Source organism: Petaurus breviceps, unplaced genomic scaffold (assembly GCF_028583685.1).
Source record: "Petaurus breviceps papuanus isolate PSGF00001 unplaced genomic scaffold, PetGlider_PUasm1.0 187, whole genome shotgun sequence".
Taxonomy (NCBI): domain Eukaryota; kingdom Metazoa; phylum Chordata; class Mammalia; order Diprotodontia; family Petauridae; genus Petaurus; species Petaurus breviceps.
Window position 1 is genome coordinate 26,321,244 of NW_027185799.1, and position 18,724 is coordinate 26,339,967.

The 18,724-nt window shown below is 37.3% G+C and overlaps 1 protein-coding gene and 1 pseudogene across 2 annotated transcripts in view; one reads left to right on the forward strand and one right to left on the reverse strand.

The window, feature by feature from the left end:
- PLGRKT (plasminogen receptor with a C-terminal lysine) overlaps positions 1 to 18,724 on the forward strand; it is a 39,792-nt gene that overhangs the window by 14,265 nt on the left and 6,803 nt on the right. The gene's annotated exons all lie outside the window — the stretch shown is intronic.
- LOC138163132 (mitochondrial import inner membrane translocase subunit TIM14 pseudogene) lies at positions 3,506 to 4,748 on the reverse strand (annotated as a pseudogene).

Genomic DNA, 18,724 nt, shown 5'->3' on the forward strand with positions numbered 1-18,724 from the left:
CAAAGTACATTGATGAATTAATGGTGGCCAAAAAGACTTTTGAAATGTGACTATCATAGATTGTTTTCAAGTATTTATGCATTAGATTTATCTAGAATCCTTGATTTCCTGACATGTTTGGGGGTGATGCAATTTCTAATGGTATTTGACATAGCATATTACAAATTGAGTAAGACCACTTATCTTTGAAAGTAACAGCAGTACATGAAATGTAATCATTTATTGTTCAACAAAAAAGAAAGTTATCTTAATGCCATTGCCTGGAAGATAAAGGCTGAGCCATTTGAAGAACATTAAAAGGTCCTGTAGGCCTAAATTCTGCCGTTACCCTGAATGATGAAAGTGGAACACATCTTGTTCTCAACTCAGAAAATCCCACAGAGCTATTTAGAAATGTACTGTCCTTCTGTAGACAAAAATGATAGCATTAACCCACAAATTACAGGACACTAACTTTAGGTTCATGGTAAATTTGTAAGGATCCATCTATAGTTTCTTTCCTGGCCCCCATAGGACCAATGACACAAAATTTTGGAGGCTTGAAGACTTGGAGAATAAGGCAGTATGAGAACCTGATGAAGATGACGTACAGATTCTACCAATGGAGAGGTAGAAGGTAGTGAGGCTATGGTCTGGGGAAGAATTTTGACAGTTCTAGAAATGAAATTGCCCCAAGTGATGATGACATTTAAGGTGCGTCCATGCTGTTTTTTTTTTTTAATTTTGTAAATTTTAAAAATTCATTTTGAGCCTCAATACTAAATGAGAAGAAAAAACATTACCATGTACACAGCAGACCTTAAAAGAGGATTCTGTACAAAACAATAAATTCCATCTCAAAAAAGTTTACATAAAAAATACTACACATTGTTTTCAAAGCTGCCCAGCTTTTTTTTGCTTCCTTGTAGGTTTTCTTTTGTTCTCTGCTGTTCACTTTTTGCTTTGTTTTTTCCTTCCCTTCCCCTGTCATTTCCTAAAGAAGGCTACAATTAAGAGCAGATGCATATACATATCATATATATATAGATATAGATATATATATATCTATAAACATACACATATATACACTTACATATATGTATACACATATATATGTAAGACCATACTACACTTATTTTCACTTGTCATCTGTTTCTCTGAAGCTGGATAGCATCTTCCTTCACAAGTTAAGTATTTCCATGTCTTTCTAATCAACTAGCTCACCATTTCCTACAACAAAACAATATTCCAACCCAGTCACATCCTTTCTGAGAGATTATGAAAGTTTTCCCCCCAATTTTCTACATTCTTTCTATTCTTGACTGCATAAGTTTTATTTATACAAGAAAAAAATTTTTTTTTTTTAAGCAATCGGGGTTAAGTAACTTGCTCAAGGTTACACGGCCAGTTATTTCTGGGTGTGGTGCTGAGTGTCTGAGCCCGGGATTCGATCTCCAGGTTGTCCCAACACTGGAGCCTGTACTCTTACTCGCTGAGCCACCTGGCCACCCCCAATAGAAGAAAATCTTAAGATAATTAAAATCATCCATTTTACACTTCAATAATTCTCCCACCTTATAATGTAGTTTAAGGTCTGATACCACTGAATGTGCTTGCTTTCCATCTTTTTTCCCTGGTTTCTTTGAAGTTCCTGACCTTTTGTTCTTTCAAATGAACTTTGTTATTATTTTTTCTAACTCAATAAGATAACTTTTTAGTAATTTAATTGGGATGGCATTAAATAGATTAGTTAGGTAAAATTGTAAATTTTGTATTATATTGGCTTTACCTACTCATGAACAATAAATATTACTTCAGTTATTTAGATCTGACTTTATTTGTATAAAAAACTTTTATATTTATGTTCATATAGTTCCTCTCTCTGTTTTGGCAGTTATACTCTCAGGTATCTTGTAATATCTAGTTATTTTAAATGGTCTAAAGCAATATTGAATAATATAGTATAGTTTTCCCATTTTTCTCTTTTGATAAAATCTGTTTCACCTTTAACTTTGAGATCATGATAAATACCTGTGCTTTTATATAATAAATTCAACTCCTGAACCTCATTTTTTATCATTGTACGTATCTTTCATTTTTATAGCACTTCCTAGAAGCAACATATTTCTGAATGCAAATTTTTAACCTGTGCTTAGTTTCCATTTTGTGGGTAAATTCATCCCATCACATTCTAAGCTATATATATTGTGTATTTTCCTCCTTTCTGTTTTTCTTCACTATCTTTCTCACTTTATTCCTATCCCTCCTCACTCTTCTGCTTTGCTTCTACCTTCTATCTTGCTCTCCTATTCTTTAACCTACCCATCCCTCCAAGAGTCCCTCCCTTATCCTCTCCCCTGTCTTATCCCCTTGCTCTCTTATTTCTTTCTGAACTTGAAAGACATATATATGTGTATTATTCCCTCTTTATTTAACCCATTCCTAATGAGAGTAAGGTTCCAACACTACCTGTTCTCTCCCCCAGCTTCTTCTGTATCGTTTCCTTTTATGCCTCATTTGTATGAGGTAATTACTCCTTTTTAACTCTCCCTACACAGTTTTATTTTTTTAGAATCATGCAGTCATATTCAGCTCAGCCCAAGCCTTTCTTTTAAACTATACAAATAATGACTGGCATAAAAGTATTGATAATATTTTCATCTATGAGAAATAAACAATTTGACCTTATTTATATTATTTATATTATTATACTTATAATTGATCTTTAATGTTTACTTTATATTTCTCCTGGATGGTATATGCCAAATTTTCCTTTAAGTTCTGCTGTATTTGTCACAAATGCTTGAAAGTCTTTCAGTTCATTAAATGTCTGTTTTTTTTTCATTCAGGATTATATTTAACTTTGCTGAGTAAGTTACCCTTGATGTTTTTTTTAAATTCTTAATTTCAATTTATTGTCGTTTTTCTGAATTAGTTTATTCTTGGCAGATCTTAATCTCAAGTTTTTATATTGTCACCTAATATCCAGATGCTTGTTCAGAGAAACAAGATCTGTGCTTATCATCACCCTACACCTCAAGGCAGAAACCAAGGCCACTTTTTGGTTTGGTCCTACTCAAGGAAGTGACTGGTTTTAGGATGGCATTGCTTTGTATGTCTCCAAACTGATACACAAAGTACAAATTGAACATAGAAGGAAGGCAGAAAACTTGCAGGTTAATGAAGTAACCATTAAAGTTTCATTGAAGTATTATAAATTTTCAGATCAGAAACACCCATATTCAACATCTGCAAAACAAAAATGACTTTTTCTGGATTTTCTGCCAAGTATTGTTTCTTCTAATTCCTGAGAATATACTTTAATAGACTCTACTCCCAAATTTCATAGCTAATCATGTTTAAATGTTAAAAAGTAAAAGATGACTCATGAATATTGTGGAAAACATTGCTACCCAAATTAGCATACCTGTTTTTGTACAGGTCCACTGGGTGATATCATCACTATCCTTTGCATACTCCAGGGGTCCACTTGCATGAGAGGCACTGGTTTCTGAAAGTCAGAATGCTGACAGATTACACACTTAGGATAATTGGCATCTGGGGGATACTTTACAATTCACTTAAGTTCTTCACATATTACCAATGTCTGTTGAATGACATGTCAGAGCTGCACAGGATGACAGTCATGGACAGATTGAGATCTTATTCACTGGAAGGAATGTTCACATTGATGAGCTCATTTGACCTCACAAGTCCCATTGGAAAGTACTGTCATGTTTTGTGATCCCAATGTCTTGAACTTTACACGTTTGTTTTTCTTCCTCCCTAGTAGTATTAAAGCTCTTATGAATCACTGAAAAGTCTGGGAATTCGACACGTGGACAAATTTTGTATGAGTAAACAATAAGGACTGATTTTTTTTTTAAAAGATAAAAGTGTTCTACAGAAATGGTTTAAAAATTTCTAAAGAACAAAAGTTTATAAAGTTATGGGACAGTATACTTAATGCAAAAAATGTCCCGATAAACCAGGATCTCTATCAACACCTTTCTCTTACATGACTTGTTATACTAACTATATTTCTGATGTATGAACATTATCTGTTTCATAAAATTGTAAAGTTCCTTGAGCCTTGTGGAATCAATATGGTATATTAATATAAAATACTTCAGGCAAATGTGCACCAATTTGTTGAGTCACAGGAGTGATGATTTGTTTCTGTAGTATTCTAAATATAGGTAAGTTAACCAAGGTATGTTTCAGGTTCTAGTCAATTCCCATTAGGAATTATAACATAACATTTGTAAACTAATAGTTATAATGGCACCAAAATTAATGAAAAGAAAAACCCAAATTATACCAACTAATGCAACCAGTAAAGAAATATTACAGCATTTATGAAGTTATTATAAAAGATCAGGACTCCTATACATAAAGTAATTGATGTATATATAAATTTAAAATTATCTGCATATTAATTTTACTTCTTTGCTTGACTTTCTAATAAATCTTGAGCTTCATTGATTTTGGCTGCTCTGTAAGGAGATCCTCCTTTGTCTGGGTGGTTTAAGAGCATGATTCTTTAGTTAGCATCCCTGATTTTCCCTTTATTGGCTGTAGGGCTTACTCCTAATATTAGTGCAGCTTCTCACTTTGTCATTTTGGGTTCAAACCCGCCTCTGTAATAGCCACCACTGAAGGCACATTTTGGCAGACTTCAAATAGCTTCCTTTACTTGAGGCTCCATGTGCTTCATTGTTTGCGAATCCTACAGCAGCTATTGCCAGTCCCATAGCTACCACTGTGCTACCTATGGCTCAGAGGGTGCTGCCCTGAGGCAGCAAAGCTGCAGCTCATCCCAGCCCAGAGGCCTTGAGTCTGGCCTGGCCCAGCTGTGCCCCAGGCCCTGGTGGCCCCTGCAGCCACTGCCTCAGGTCGAGAACCGAAGTGCCAAGCACCACAGGGTGCTTTGCACCAGGGACCCAACTGTCAACCACCCATGGTCTTAACTGCAGCTTCTTTGCTCCACAAAATATTTTGTTCCAAGACCTATGATCCTTCAATATAATAGCTGCTATGTCTTGTGTAATCCTTATTGTAACTCCATGAGATTTAAAGTACTTTTTTTTTGTTGTTGCTTCCAAAATTTTCTCCTTAAGCTGGGAGCTTTGAAACTTGGCTATGATATTCCTGTATGTTTTCCTCCTGGGATCTCTTTCAGTTCATAATTGGGGGATTTTCTTTTTGTATTTTTGCTTTGCCTTCTTGTTCCAGAACCTCAGGGCAATTTTCCTTGATAATTTCTTGTAATACTAAATCAAGATTCTTTTTTATCATAATTTTCAGGTAGTGTGACTATTCTTATATTATTTCTCCTTGATCTGTTCTCCAGATCACTTGTTTTTCTGATGAGATATTTCTCATTCTCTTCTATTTTTTCATTCCTTTGATTTTGCTTTTTTATTTCTTTTTTTTTCTTATTTTTTAATTTAAATTTTTAAAAGCAATCGGGGTTAAGTAACTTGCTCAAGGTTACACGGCCAGTTATTTCTGGGTGTAGTGCTGAGTATCTGAGCCCGGATTTGATCCAGGTCATCCTGACACTGGAGCCGGTGCTCTTACTCGCTGAGCCACCTGGCCGCCCCTAAGCAATTGGGGTTAAGTAAGTTAGCTCAAGGTTACACGGCCAGGTGTTTCTGGGTGGGTGCTAAGTGTCTGAGCCCGGGATTTGATCTCCAGGTCTTCTCAACATTGGAACCGGTGCTCTTACTTGCTGTGCTACCTGGCCGCCCCCTGCTTTATTATTTCTTGGTCTCTTAGAACTTCCTTAGTTTCCCTTTGCCCAATTCTAGTTTTCAAAGAATTATCTTCTTCCTTAAGTTTTTGATTCTGTTTCGTAGGGGTTGATTTCCTTTTCATAATTTCCTTGATTTTCTTGGATTGCTTTTATTTTTTTCTAATTTTTCCTCAATCTCTCTTATTTGATTTTTAAAGTCCTTTTTAAGTTCTTCCAAGAACTCTTTTTGTGCTTGGGACCATTTGACATTTCTCGTTGAAAAGGTGTGGCTTTTTTTTTTAGCATAATTGTCTTCCTCTTAATATGAATTCAGATTTTCTCTATCCCCATAGTAGCTTTCTATGTTGGATTTTTTCTCCTTTGCTTATACATCATTATATTTTTTTTTTTAGCAGCTATTAGTATAATCAAGTTTTAGTCCTGAGGTATGGGGAATAATGCCCTAAGTCTCAGGTCTTTTTTTTTTTTAAGTAATCAGGGTTAAGTAACTTGCTCAAGGTTACACGGCCAGGTGTTTCTGGGTGGGTGCTAAGTGTCTGAGCCTGGGATTCAATCCCCAGGTCATCCTGACACTGGAGCCTGTTCTTACTTGCTGTGCTACCTGGCCACCCCTCAGGTCTTTCTTACCATTACCTGAGGTCTCTCCCTGAGGCTCAACCTTAGGCTGTCCTCTTCACTCCTGAGCCATGGCAAGGGCCCCCAGTCACACTGTCCAGCAAAGTCCATCTGGTGGCTACAAACTAGCCCTGCCCTTTCTGCCTTGGTACTGAAACCAGGGACTCTGAAATCCTGCAAGTGTCCACCAACAACAGGGTCCCTGCCCATCTGCTACTGTCCTCCCCAGGCCTGTGCTAGCTCCTGCTCTTTAAAGGTAGCCCAGCTCTGGAAGCCTCTGGTTAGCATAGCTGTGCTTGGCATCCCTTGACAGTAGAAAGTCCTTCAGTCTTCTCCTACTCAGCAGTCAGACCTCCACACAATCAGAGAGAGGAAAATTTCTAAAGCTGAGGTTGCCTCCCAACCCCAGATGCCCCCAGGGCTTGTTTATTGATTTGACAGAGTTGGCCTAGACTTGTTGAATCACTCAGGTTGAATCTCTGCCCCTTTGGGTCAGTTCTTTCCTGAAGAGCAGCTGCTTTATCCTGACTTTGTTTCCACTGCTCTGTGTTCCCTCAGAAGTGATGCTCTGCCTTTTTTTGTGGAGGAAATTTGGAAAGCCAACTTTTCTTACCTACTCTGCCATCTTTCCAGAATTCCCTCCTGATGAGTTGTTGAAGTGAAATAGAGCTGAGGATTTGAGGAACTCTGAGGGAAATTTGAAGAGTAATTAACATAGAAAACTCATGAAAGATGATGATGGGAGACAGAGTAGAAAAGACTATGGACTATCTTAGAGAACCTCAAAAGAGAGGTTATATTAACAAATTGTGATTAATAACTGCTGGGTTGATATATTTTTAAATGCAGTTTAACCAGGGTGGCTAGGTGGCGCAGTGAATAGAGCACCAGCCCTGGAGTCAGGAGGACCTGGGTTTGGATCCGGCATCAGACACTTAACACAAAAATTAGCGGTATGACCTTGGGCAAGTCACTTAACCCCAATTGCCCTCCTAAAAGCAATAAATAAATAAATGTAGTTTAACCAATAACCAGGTACACAAAGAAATATTCTCATTTCAGAAAGTATGTTAAAAGCCCACAAGATATTTCCAAATATAATTTCAAAAGTAAATTGGTGTAAAATTCTTGTTCTCTTTAGTGATTTTATACATTCTATCATTATTATAAAACTATAATGTAAATTTTAAAAAAGAAATCTTATTAATAGCTCTGATTTTGCATTGCCTTCCTCTCCAAATATATCACTCTCCTACTCCTACCCAGTGAGCCATTCCTTGTAGCTAAAATTTTTAAAAAGAGAGAAAAAGAGCATTTCAGCAAAACAAACTTACTGATCAGTGGTGTATAATATGTGCAGTAACACACAGATATGCAAAGAAGAGATATATATTTTCTTAACTCTTCTGAAGCCAGGGTTAGTTATTATAATCACAATGCTCAGGGTAGTGGTTTTTTGTTTTTCTTTTTGGAGGGCAATTGGGGTTAAGTGACTTGCCCAAGGTCATGCGGCTAGTAAGTGTTAAGTGTCCGAGGCCAGATTTGAACTCAGGTCCTCCTGACTCCAGGGCCGGTGCTCTACTCACTGTGCCACTTAGCCGCCCTGAAGAATTTCATTTCTTAAGCCAGAGAGATAAATATATAAAATTCCTAATTAGTATGGGGGAAATGATATTTTCTACCTTCTGAATATTTGTTTGTTAAATTAACATTGACAGTCAATTAAAAGATGTAGCCATTCCCTCTCAGGAGCCTTCTGAGTGTATGTCATAATAATCATCTAAAGAACTTTATTAGATCATTCCAATGCTGTTCTGCTGGGACAGAGAAATGAACTAGAAGATATTCGGGTCTCTTAGCACAATTTTTCGTAATTCTGTGATTGAACCAGGGAATTTTCATTTGGGTTTTGGCAAAAAAGAAATTTTTATCAACCCTTAGTAGTAAAAGTAGGGGTATTTTCTGTGCCATCATTTCTGAGCAAACATCACTACCCTGTGAAATAATCAGTACTTTTCCATGTACTTTAATTTTTTTTATATAAATAGAACTTTTAAAATACAAAATATTTGTACTGATGGGAAGTAGCATAGTACAGTGGACTGGCTCTGAACCCAGAAGGGCCAGGTTTAATGACTATATCAGACACTTAGTATCTCTGTGATCTTGGGCAAATCACTTGATTTCCCTGAGCCTCAGTTTCTACATCTGTAAAAAGAGATTGTACTTGATGGCTTCCAAGATCTCTTCAAGCTGAGGATTTATGATCTTATGATCTCACTCAAATAACATTTATGAACATTTTTTTCTCCAGTGGCTTTTTTAAAAAGAGAATTTTTAGAAAGAACAATAAAACAAGAAGAAAAATGGTTTTGCCCTTTGGGTGAGCTGTGCTGAAATGATAGAAATAAAGTATTACTTTGTCACAATTTTATATCATTATCAGTCTAAATATACTAAATGAAACCTAGCCATGGCTAGTTCCACAGTGACAACAAAGATTGAAACAATATATCTCACTGGAATAAGGCTATATAGCAAGTTGGGGAATCTTAAATTGGACAGAGTTCTTAAAGTTGTAAATGTTGGAATGATTCATATTTCATAAAGAAACAAAGGAAAATGGAGTATTCTTTCTTTGAAATGAAATAAAATAAAGCCAAGTTTGGCCTACAAGGTAAAAATTTGATTCCACTTTTATTTGCTTCATTGAGTAAAATGGAGTAAGCTTCATGGTCACATCAGCATGAATGAGGGACAGATGCCCCAAAATAATGGTGTTCTTACCAGCAATAAACTCACCTCAGAGGTAAAAAAATGCCCTATGGTTAGGTAAGATTCACAAATTCACAGGATCAAAGAACTTAAAAGCAAAAGGTCCCTTAAAATATACTAATCTAACCCCCTAATTTTATAGATGAAGAAACTGCTTTTTCAAGGTCACCCAGGTAGTAACTAGTAATGGTAGGATTCAAACCATAGATCCTTTTACTTTAAAGCCATTGCTTTTTCTGCTGTACCGTGTTTCTCTTTTGACAAGGTGAAGGAAATGATAGACTAGGAATGAGCTAGGCTTACCCAAGGAAGCACAAAGTGGTTTCAGAGCCTCTAAATACAAACCCAGGGCCTGCTAGCGGAGGTCTAAATGAGGAAGGGGTGAGAGGAGTACAAGGTGGACAATTATGGCAACGTAGCCTGCAGAGGAAATAAAGGATGAGCATAGTATTGACAGGGCATCCTAATGTCAGGTGAGTTCAACCATCTTCCTCATTGTAAATCGATGTATGAGCACTTTTGCCATCCTCTTCTCTTAGTCCCAAGGCTTCCTTGGGCACTAAAAGAACTTGGTACATAATTGGGTGTTGTCAGAAGTTCCAGATTCTTAGGATGCTGAGCTAGGAGGGACTGCAGAAATCGTCTAGTCTATTTTACAAAGTAGGTAACTGATGGTCAGAGATCTAGAATGTGTCTTGTCTGAGGCCTTACAAAGAATAAGGAGCTAAGTCAGGATTTTAACCTAGATCTCCTGACTCTGTGCTATGATGCCTTCACTACTAACTCTTGTGGGAGATACCCACCTCCCTGTACTTCCTCTTGTATCATTGTTTCAGTTATTCCAAGTGAAGTTGATGGGGACAGTAGTTGCATTTCATCTCTCTCTCTCTCTGTATAATATATATATATACACACACATACACACATATCATATATACATCACATAGATTATGTTTCTATAGCACTTTAAGGTTTCAAAACGCTTTCCTCACAAGAACCACATAAGATAGATCATTGCAAGTATTGTCCCATTTTTCAGTTGTGGAGGTTAGAGAATAAATTAATTGCTTAAGGGAACACATGTCACACAGAACAGCTAGATGGCTCAGTGGGTAGAGTGCTAAACTTGGAATCAGGAAGACTCATCTTTCTGAGTTCAAATCTGATCTCAGATACTTACTGGCTTTGTGACCTTGGGCAAGTCACTTAACCCCAATTGCCCTACCCTCACCCCCTCCAAAAAAAAAGCAAAACAAAACAAAAAACAATGAATGAGAGATACTGATACCTTGATCTTGTGCCCACCGGTGTGTGGGCTGGACCCCTAAATGACCAGCCATTGATGGACCCATTTTGCTAGTACCAGATTCAGTATCAGAGTAGGGACTATATGTTGAGTAGCAGTCTTTGCTGGTCGATCAGCATGTGTATTATACTCATATTCTGGTGTGGTGAGGTCCACATGAACATCTACATGAAAAAATGAACAAATTAGTAACAAAAGACGTGTACCATATATCTTCCTATAATCCTTTGTCTCAGACTTGTTTACCATGAATTTCCCAATTTTGATTTTTCCACATGAGCATCCATATAGCTAACCCATTAGCTACTGCCCATGAATCAGTAAATATATAACACTGTCCTCCTTGTTCTGTTTTAATGGCTTGATGTACTTCCATAAGTTCAGCATATTGACTACTTCCGCCTGTCCCAGTACTTTCCAAAGTCCACCTAGTACATGGGTTATAGGCTACTGCTTTCCAGTGTCTTTTATGGCCCGAATATTTTGCTGTCCCATCAGTAACCATTCCTGTTTCTTTTGTTCTTCAGTTAATCCATCATATCACTCATTCTATTTTATCAAGCACTGTACCAACTGTTGCTTTGGTTCAGGGGGTATATCATTTCACTTAGTATCTATGTATGCTATACATTCATGTAGAGCAGAAACTCCACTTTTGCCTGTTTTAGATCCATTTTGAATATACCATTTCCATTTAATTATGCTAGCCTCTTGTGCTAGCAAGTTCAATTCTATGAGAAGCTGGGGTACTTATTGCCCAGGTTAAAATTGGGATTCCAGGCCTTAATATTACTTCATGGTCTAGAGACAGTTCAGTCTCTACCAAAGCCCGTTATGTAGCTAACAACTGCCTTTTTTTTTTTTTTTTTTTTTTTTTTTTTTTTGGGGGGGGGGAAGTCGGGGCAGTTGGGTTTAAGTGACTTGCCCAAGGTCACACTGCTAGTAGTGTTAAGTGTCTGAGGTCAGATTTGAACTCAGGTCCTCCTGACTTCAGGGCTGATGCTCTATTCACTGAGTCACCTAGCTGCCCCTTAACAATTTCTTTTCAAAAGGGCTACATTGAACTCCTGTTGAAGGGAGTTTCCTAGACCAAATTCCTAAGGGTACATTTCAGCTTTGTTGTTTTTGCCATAAACTCCAGTTTGCATATTCATCCTGTGCAGTCACTTGTAATTCCATCATTTGCATAGGCCATAAATCTAGGAACAATTGTATAGCAGCTTTGACTCTTAAAAAGCTTTTCTCTGCTCAAGTCTCCAATCAAATTCATATTTCTTCCAAGTAACTTTATATAAGGGTTTCAAAATCTGTCTCAGATGTGTAATGTGGTGTCTCCAGTATCCAAATAATCCTATAAATTTTTGGACATCTTTCCTGTTGTTAGGGATAGGAAAATCCTGAATCTTTTGCCGGGCTTTCAGGAAAATCTCACACACCCCCTTATTCCATTGTATACCCCCAAATTTTACATTTTGAACTGGCCCTTGAATCTTTGCAGGGTTAATTTCCCACCCTTTGATTTTCATATACTCAATTAAAAGTTTCAAACTCTTCTCCACTTCTCTTACATTTTTCCCTGTATCATAATATCATCTATTTAGTGGGTAAGCTGTATACCAGGTAGCACTAATTCATCCAAATGTTCAGCCACAATCCTGTGACAAATAGTGGGGCTATGCAGATATCCTTGTGGCAAGCAGGTAAAAGTGTATCATATGCCCTGCCAAGTGAAAGCAAATTGGTCCCTCCCATTGTTTAGAATCTATTGAAATAGTAAAGAAGGCATTGGTTAAATCAATAACTGCGTACCAAGTCCCATCATATTTCTGGATCCTTTCTATTAATGTAATGGTATCTGGAACAGCAGTATACAAGGGAGAAATCACCTTATTCAACTGTCTATAATCTACTGTCATTCTCCATGTCCTGTCTGATTTTCATACTGGCCAGACAGGATTATTCCATTGAGTGATTTTAGGGACTAATACTCCTACCTCAACATATTCCTTTATAATATTGGTAATTTCATCTTTCCCACCTGGCATACAATACTGCTTTAAAGTAATTACTTCAGGAGGTTCAGGTAAAGTGATTAGGTTCATTTTTATTTTTCCCACTAAGACTATATTAATTCCTGGCTTCCTTACTGCAAACTGGTATCTCCCCCCAGGTAAATTTAGAGTCATACCTCTCAATTTATCTATCCAGTGATATATTCAGAAATAGGTACAATTACCACAGTATATTCTTTCTTAAGTAATTGTCCAATTTCCAACAATAATTTGACTTGTCTGGCTGATATTTCAGCCTCTCACAGTCCTGTGATAATAATAGTGGTTCCATGTTTGAATTTATACAGGTTCCCATATATAAGGGAGGGCTCCACACCAGTATCTATTAATATTCAAGTTACTGTACTTGATTCATTTTTCCAATATATGGTCATATTGATATGGGGTCTGTAATCTTGTCTGTGTATTTTTTAAATATGAGCTGGGGCATGACCAATTTCCCATATTCTGGTGTGGTGAGGTTCACATGAACATCTACATGAAAAAGTGGACAAATTAGTGACCAAAGGTGTGATGAACTTGGATGCAAGGATTCAGGAGGATCTGTAGGGGTTAGTTCTTACTTCTCTAGTCTGTGTAACACATCAAGCCCCTTTTCTTGATACATTTTGTATAGTTCATTAGTTGGAATACCATCTATTCTTCCAAAATCTACCCCTGCTCTCAGTAGAGCAGTAAACAATTCTTTTTTTGTCAATCTGTTCTGACTTTGAACCCGCTGACCATTTACTCTTATCTCTCAGGGAAATTTATCTTTTTCACATTCCTCTAAGTCAGTTAATTGTGAAATCTTCCCTATGATATTTCTATGAGAAATTGTTAAGGGGATATTATGATATGCATTTGCATCTCTGACCATGATAGCAGTTTTCATTACCTTCTCTTTTAACTTTCTCATACAGTCCCTAAGCGAATACCAGGGTCTCTCTCCATTAGGCCACATAGAATCAGTGTGATACATTTTATTGCATCCATCTGCTGCTAAAGCTAACAGATTAGTCATACTGTTACTTTCTAATATGTGATGATCCCCAAAAGCTTGGGGTACAAAAGGATTCTGACTAATACCTATAAATGTCAAGCAATCCACACTACCTACCCACACTCCTACAGCCCTGATTCATCACTGATTATTGCCATCTAAGACACTAACGATTCTCCCATCCTTTGGGTGAATCAACTTAATATATCAGTAACCTCCAACTGAGTGAAATCCTCAGTTATCTCCCTGGACTTTGTTTGACCTCCCTGGTTCTCCTGTTTTCTACTTAGTATGTGGCAAACTTCTGCCCTCATAAAAGCTTCCTCATCTAACTTTGTTTCATTTCCTCCCACACATACTCCAGGCAATGGTCATCATGGCAACTTGGCTTAGCCTGTGCAAAGGCTGAATATACATTCCTTTTGCTAGTTTTTAGCTTCTTTTTTGAGAGCTTAACACACAGCAGCCTTCTTTTCTACCATCTGAGACCCCCTAGCTTGCTCTTCTAAAGGAGAGCCAGAACACTGTAACACAGCCAACTCCCTTTCCACCTGAGTTTTCTCTTCCAGTAGTTTGTCTCTGTTTTTACATATAATATAGTAATCTGTTAGTAAAACCCAGGTTCTTCTACATACTCCTTCCAGTTCTTTCCCTGGTTTTACTGGTATTCCTTGCAAACATGTTTCTAAATCTCCAGATTCTCCCTTCTGTAGCCTCGATTTCCAGTTTTCACAGAGACCTGTACTTTTGGCCCCTCTCTTGCTATGGAGGAAAAAGGTAAATCCTCCCATCCTAGGATATCCATTTCTTCTAATGCACCTTCGGCCTCCAAATAGAGGTCTGATATTTCACGATCCCATCCTCATCTCCAAATGTAGTGCCAATGCAATATTCACAGCAGCTATGTAACTATGAATATACCGGCATAATTCTGAATCACAAAATATAACAGACTTTCCATATAGAAGACAGAAGCAAAACATTTATTCTGATATCAGAAAGCCAGTAAGTAGAAGCTCCTTCCTTCCTTCCTTCCTTCCTTCCTTCCTTTTTTTTCTTCTTTCCCCACATCTTGTGATGTGATAGTGAGCATAGGCACTATTGTTTTCAAGAACTAGTTTCTCATTTCAGCTTGGTTATTAAATAACAAATTAGAATTTCAGTTTCAGTAAGAAGAACTCAGTGTGTATGAATAACCCATAGTATAAATATAATTGCAGCTCTTATAAGAACAATATTCATAGAAGTTTAGAACAAAAATATTTCTTGGGTAAAGCTATCATAATTTAAGCTTTAATATCTCATGCTCAGATCTCCCTCCTTCTTAGTAGTTATTCAGGCTTATTTTTAATTGAATGTCAAAGATTTTCTTCTTCTTACAAAGATTAAAGGGTGGAAAGTATGTTGTCCAATCCTAGGTTAGATTTAACTTTCCATAGGAACATTATATTTCTGAAAATGAAAACACAGCAATGTGTGAAAATTATTATGTTTTACTTTCAAGATTTGAGTTTGTTGCCTTTTTAATAATAGTGAGGTAATTTTCTACTACTGATATATGCTTGGTAGCATGAATATGGAAAAACTTCTTTTTTCAGAAATGGCTTAGTGATTAATGTTTCAATATCTTCCCAAGATAGAGGTTTTTAAAAAATGGAAATGAGTTTAGATAAGAAATCATTGATTTAAAGGCTTGAATTAGATTAATCTAAATTATGATAAAAACTGTCTATCTATACAGTAGCCATGGCTATATGATATATATATATATGTACATACATAAAATCTTACCTATTATTTTAAAAATGCATTTGCATCTGTAGAAAGTGTGTTTCAAAGTATGCCTGCCCTAAGACCTTGCCAAGACAATTTGGAATACTTAGAAAACTGGTATGGTGGCAGATTCTACATCTTTAAGAAAAGTAGCTAAGCACAGTGGATGGAGTGTTGGACTTTGAATCATGAAGACCAGAGTTCAGATGCAGGCTTGCACACTTACTAGCTGTGTGACCCTGGACAAAATCACTTAATCCTGTCTGTCTTGGTTTCCTCAGCAGTAAAATGGGGATAAAAAATGGGGATAATAATAGCTCCTACTTCCCAGGGTTTTGAGGATCAAATGAGGTATTAGTTTTAAAGTAGTCATGTTTGTAAGGCACTATATAAATGTAATTATTAATAAGTAGCTAAAAGAGGTGAAACTGGCAAAGCCCTGGGAGTCGTCAAAAGATCTAGGTTTAAATTTCAACTTTGTTCTTTATTCTATAAATCTAAGCATAGCTCTAAATCTTATGAGCTTAGGTCCCAGGTAGTGATTCCCATTCATCTTTTACTTTCCTTAATTTCTACATGGGATTTGCATTTTGAATAGCAACACTGACCGTTAACCAAGAAATAGTTTTTGAGTCAATAACATGATCCATATTATATTAGGTACTAGGAAATGAAAGAAATATTAAATGAAGTCCTTGGCCTGAAGGAGTTTATAGACCAGTTCTTGAAACAAGACTACGATAAATAGTAGTAGATACCGGACAATTATTTGCCAATAGTATGGTACAGAGTATAAGAAGTCTAGAGGAAGGAGAAATGAGGGCTGTACTAACAAGGGAAGGCTTTATGGAACTAGTAGGATCTTGTGCCAGACCTTAAAGGGTAGGTAGTATTTGGTTAAATTAAGGGGCATCTCAGCTCAGGGAAGCCACATGAGCAATGGATTGGTGCATTTTTGATCTGGAGATGGGCTTAGAGATCAGTTAGTCCATTTTATCCTATCTCAAACTATACTGCAAACTGATAAAATATCTGAACTGCTCTTCCAGAAGCCAAGGGGCTCAGGAGACTGGGCCCTCTTGCTGTGGAAAAGAAAGAAGCTAAAGAGACAAGGAGCAGCAAGGAGGGGGTAATTTTGTTAAGTTTATAAATTTTAAAAAGTAAAAACTTTTGACAGTAAAAATTTAATGGATTAGAGGTTTGCAGACATAGTTATAACCCCCTTATTTTACAGATGAGAATACTGAATTTGAGAGCCTTGGTCACAGCTGGTTAATGGAGACTGAGGATTAGAATCTTAACTTCTTGATTCTCAGTCTAATGTTTTTTCTACTACCTACAAGTTAGACCCCACTGGGAGGCTTGGGCCCATGTGCTTTTAGAACTGAAGAAATGAAGGGAACCCATCAAACTTATTAAAAAATGAAGGAACTTGGGTTATAAGTAAGCACCTTTTGTTCTTTTGCTGAAATCTTGAGCACAGGAAAATTTGTATCTGAAAGGCAGATGGTTGTTGTTGTTAAGGGATTATTAGGTAAATCATTATTAGTCATCTTCATGCCTCTCCAGGATTTTATGTACCGTACCATGGAAACCTTTCACCCCAGAGGCTTATCCCACCCCAGGACTACTTCTTACATTGGCGTGTGTGGGGTGATCAGGGTTTCAGGTGATCTGGTGAGAGGGTTTGCTGAGCCCTTCTCAGGGCTGCTCACCCACCTTTAGTGTCTGCCTAATCACCGAGTTCTCCCCTGTGGCTCCAAGAAATTGTAGCATGCACAGTGGCCTACCTGGTAAGCACATCTCAGCAGATGGGCTAAACCAGATTGAGAGTAGCCTGCAGGCTTTAAACCTGTTGGTGAATCAGGGAGATGCTTATTCCAAACACGTGAAGACTTCTCCCAGTGGAATAGATGGACACGAACAATTTGTTCCAGTGGCCATGAAAGTGGCTAAAGCAAACACTGTGGAATGCTATTAAAACTCCACCATTAAAGCTTGGTCAGGCATGGAAGATGCCAGGATCATCTATCCTGGGATGTCACCAGTCATCCTGACTTTTGTCTTGCTGCTGGATTTAGATGACTCTGGGAGAGAGAATGAGGCCGACGACGTTACAACTCTGGCTCACTTAAATCCAATTCAAGGACAAGTCAAGATGTCTCTGTTCTTTTTTTTTGAGCAATTGGGGTTAAGTAACTTGCTCAAGGTTACACGGCCAGTTATTTCTGGGTGGGTGCTAAGTGTCGGAGCCCGGATTTGATCCCCAGGTCATCCTGACACTGGAGCCGCTGCTCTTACTCACTGAGCCACCTGGCCACCCCCAAGACGTCTCTGTTCTTGATGTCATTGGTCTTCTTTAAAAGGACAAACAACACAACTTCTCAAATTAGAAGTACCTCCTCCCCTGTGGCATCATCTTCTGATTTACTGGTTCCTTCTAGAATCTCCAGTTTAAGGAGGAGGCCCAGGCCAAAGAGGTCCTTATGCCTCTCCAGGCTTTTCAGTTCTCTTTTATACATCATCTTCCCCATAAGCATGTAAGCTCCTTGAGGGCAGGAACTGTCTTTCTGCTTCTATTTGTAATCCTAGAGCATTTAGCACAATGCCCATAAGGGCTCTTAATAAATGCTTATTGATTGAGACAAAATTTGAAGAAATAGGTCTTTCTTTGACTTTCCTTTCATCTCTTAATCTTGAGAAGCTCTACTTTCACAGTATTTTTAATGTTTTAATAATATATTTATTCAGTGTTTTAATTTTCCTCAATTACATGGAAAAACAAAATTTAACATTTTTTTGAGTTCTAAATTCTCTGTCTTCCCCCTCCCCTTCCACTTTCATTAAGAAGGCAAGCAATTTGATATAGGTTATACATGTGCAGTCATACAAAGCACATTTTCATATTAGTCATGTTGTGAAAGAAAACACAGATCCCCCAAAAAACACAAGAAAAAGAAAGTTTTTAAAAATATGTTTTGATTTGCATTCAGATGCCATAAGTTATTTCTCTGGAGAGAGCATCTTTCATCCTTAAATTCTTCAGAATTATCTTGGATCTTTGTATTGCTGAGAATAGCCAAGTCATTCACAGATGATCATTGTACAATAATGCTGTTATTATGTACAGCATTCTCCTGGATCTTCTCAATTTACTTTCCAGGTTTTTCTGAGAGCATCCTGCTCATCATTTCTTATACAATAGTATTCCACAACTTGTTCATGATGGGCATCCCCTCACTTTCCAGTTCTTTGCCACCAGAAAAGAGCTGTTATAAATATTTTTGTACATATAGATCTTTTCCTTTTTTTTTTTTATCTCTTTGGGGTACAGACCTACTAGTGGTATTTCTGGGTCAAAGAGTATGCATAGTTTTATAGCCCTTTGGGCACATGTAGATAGATAGATAGATAGATAGATAGATAGATAGATAGATAGATAGATAGATAGATAGATAGATAGA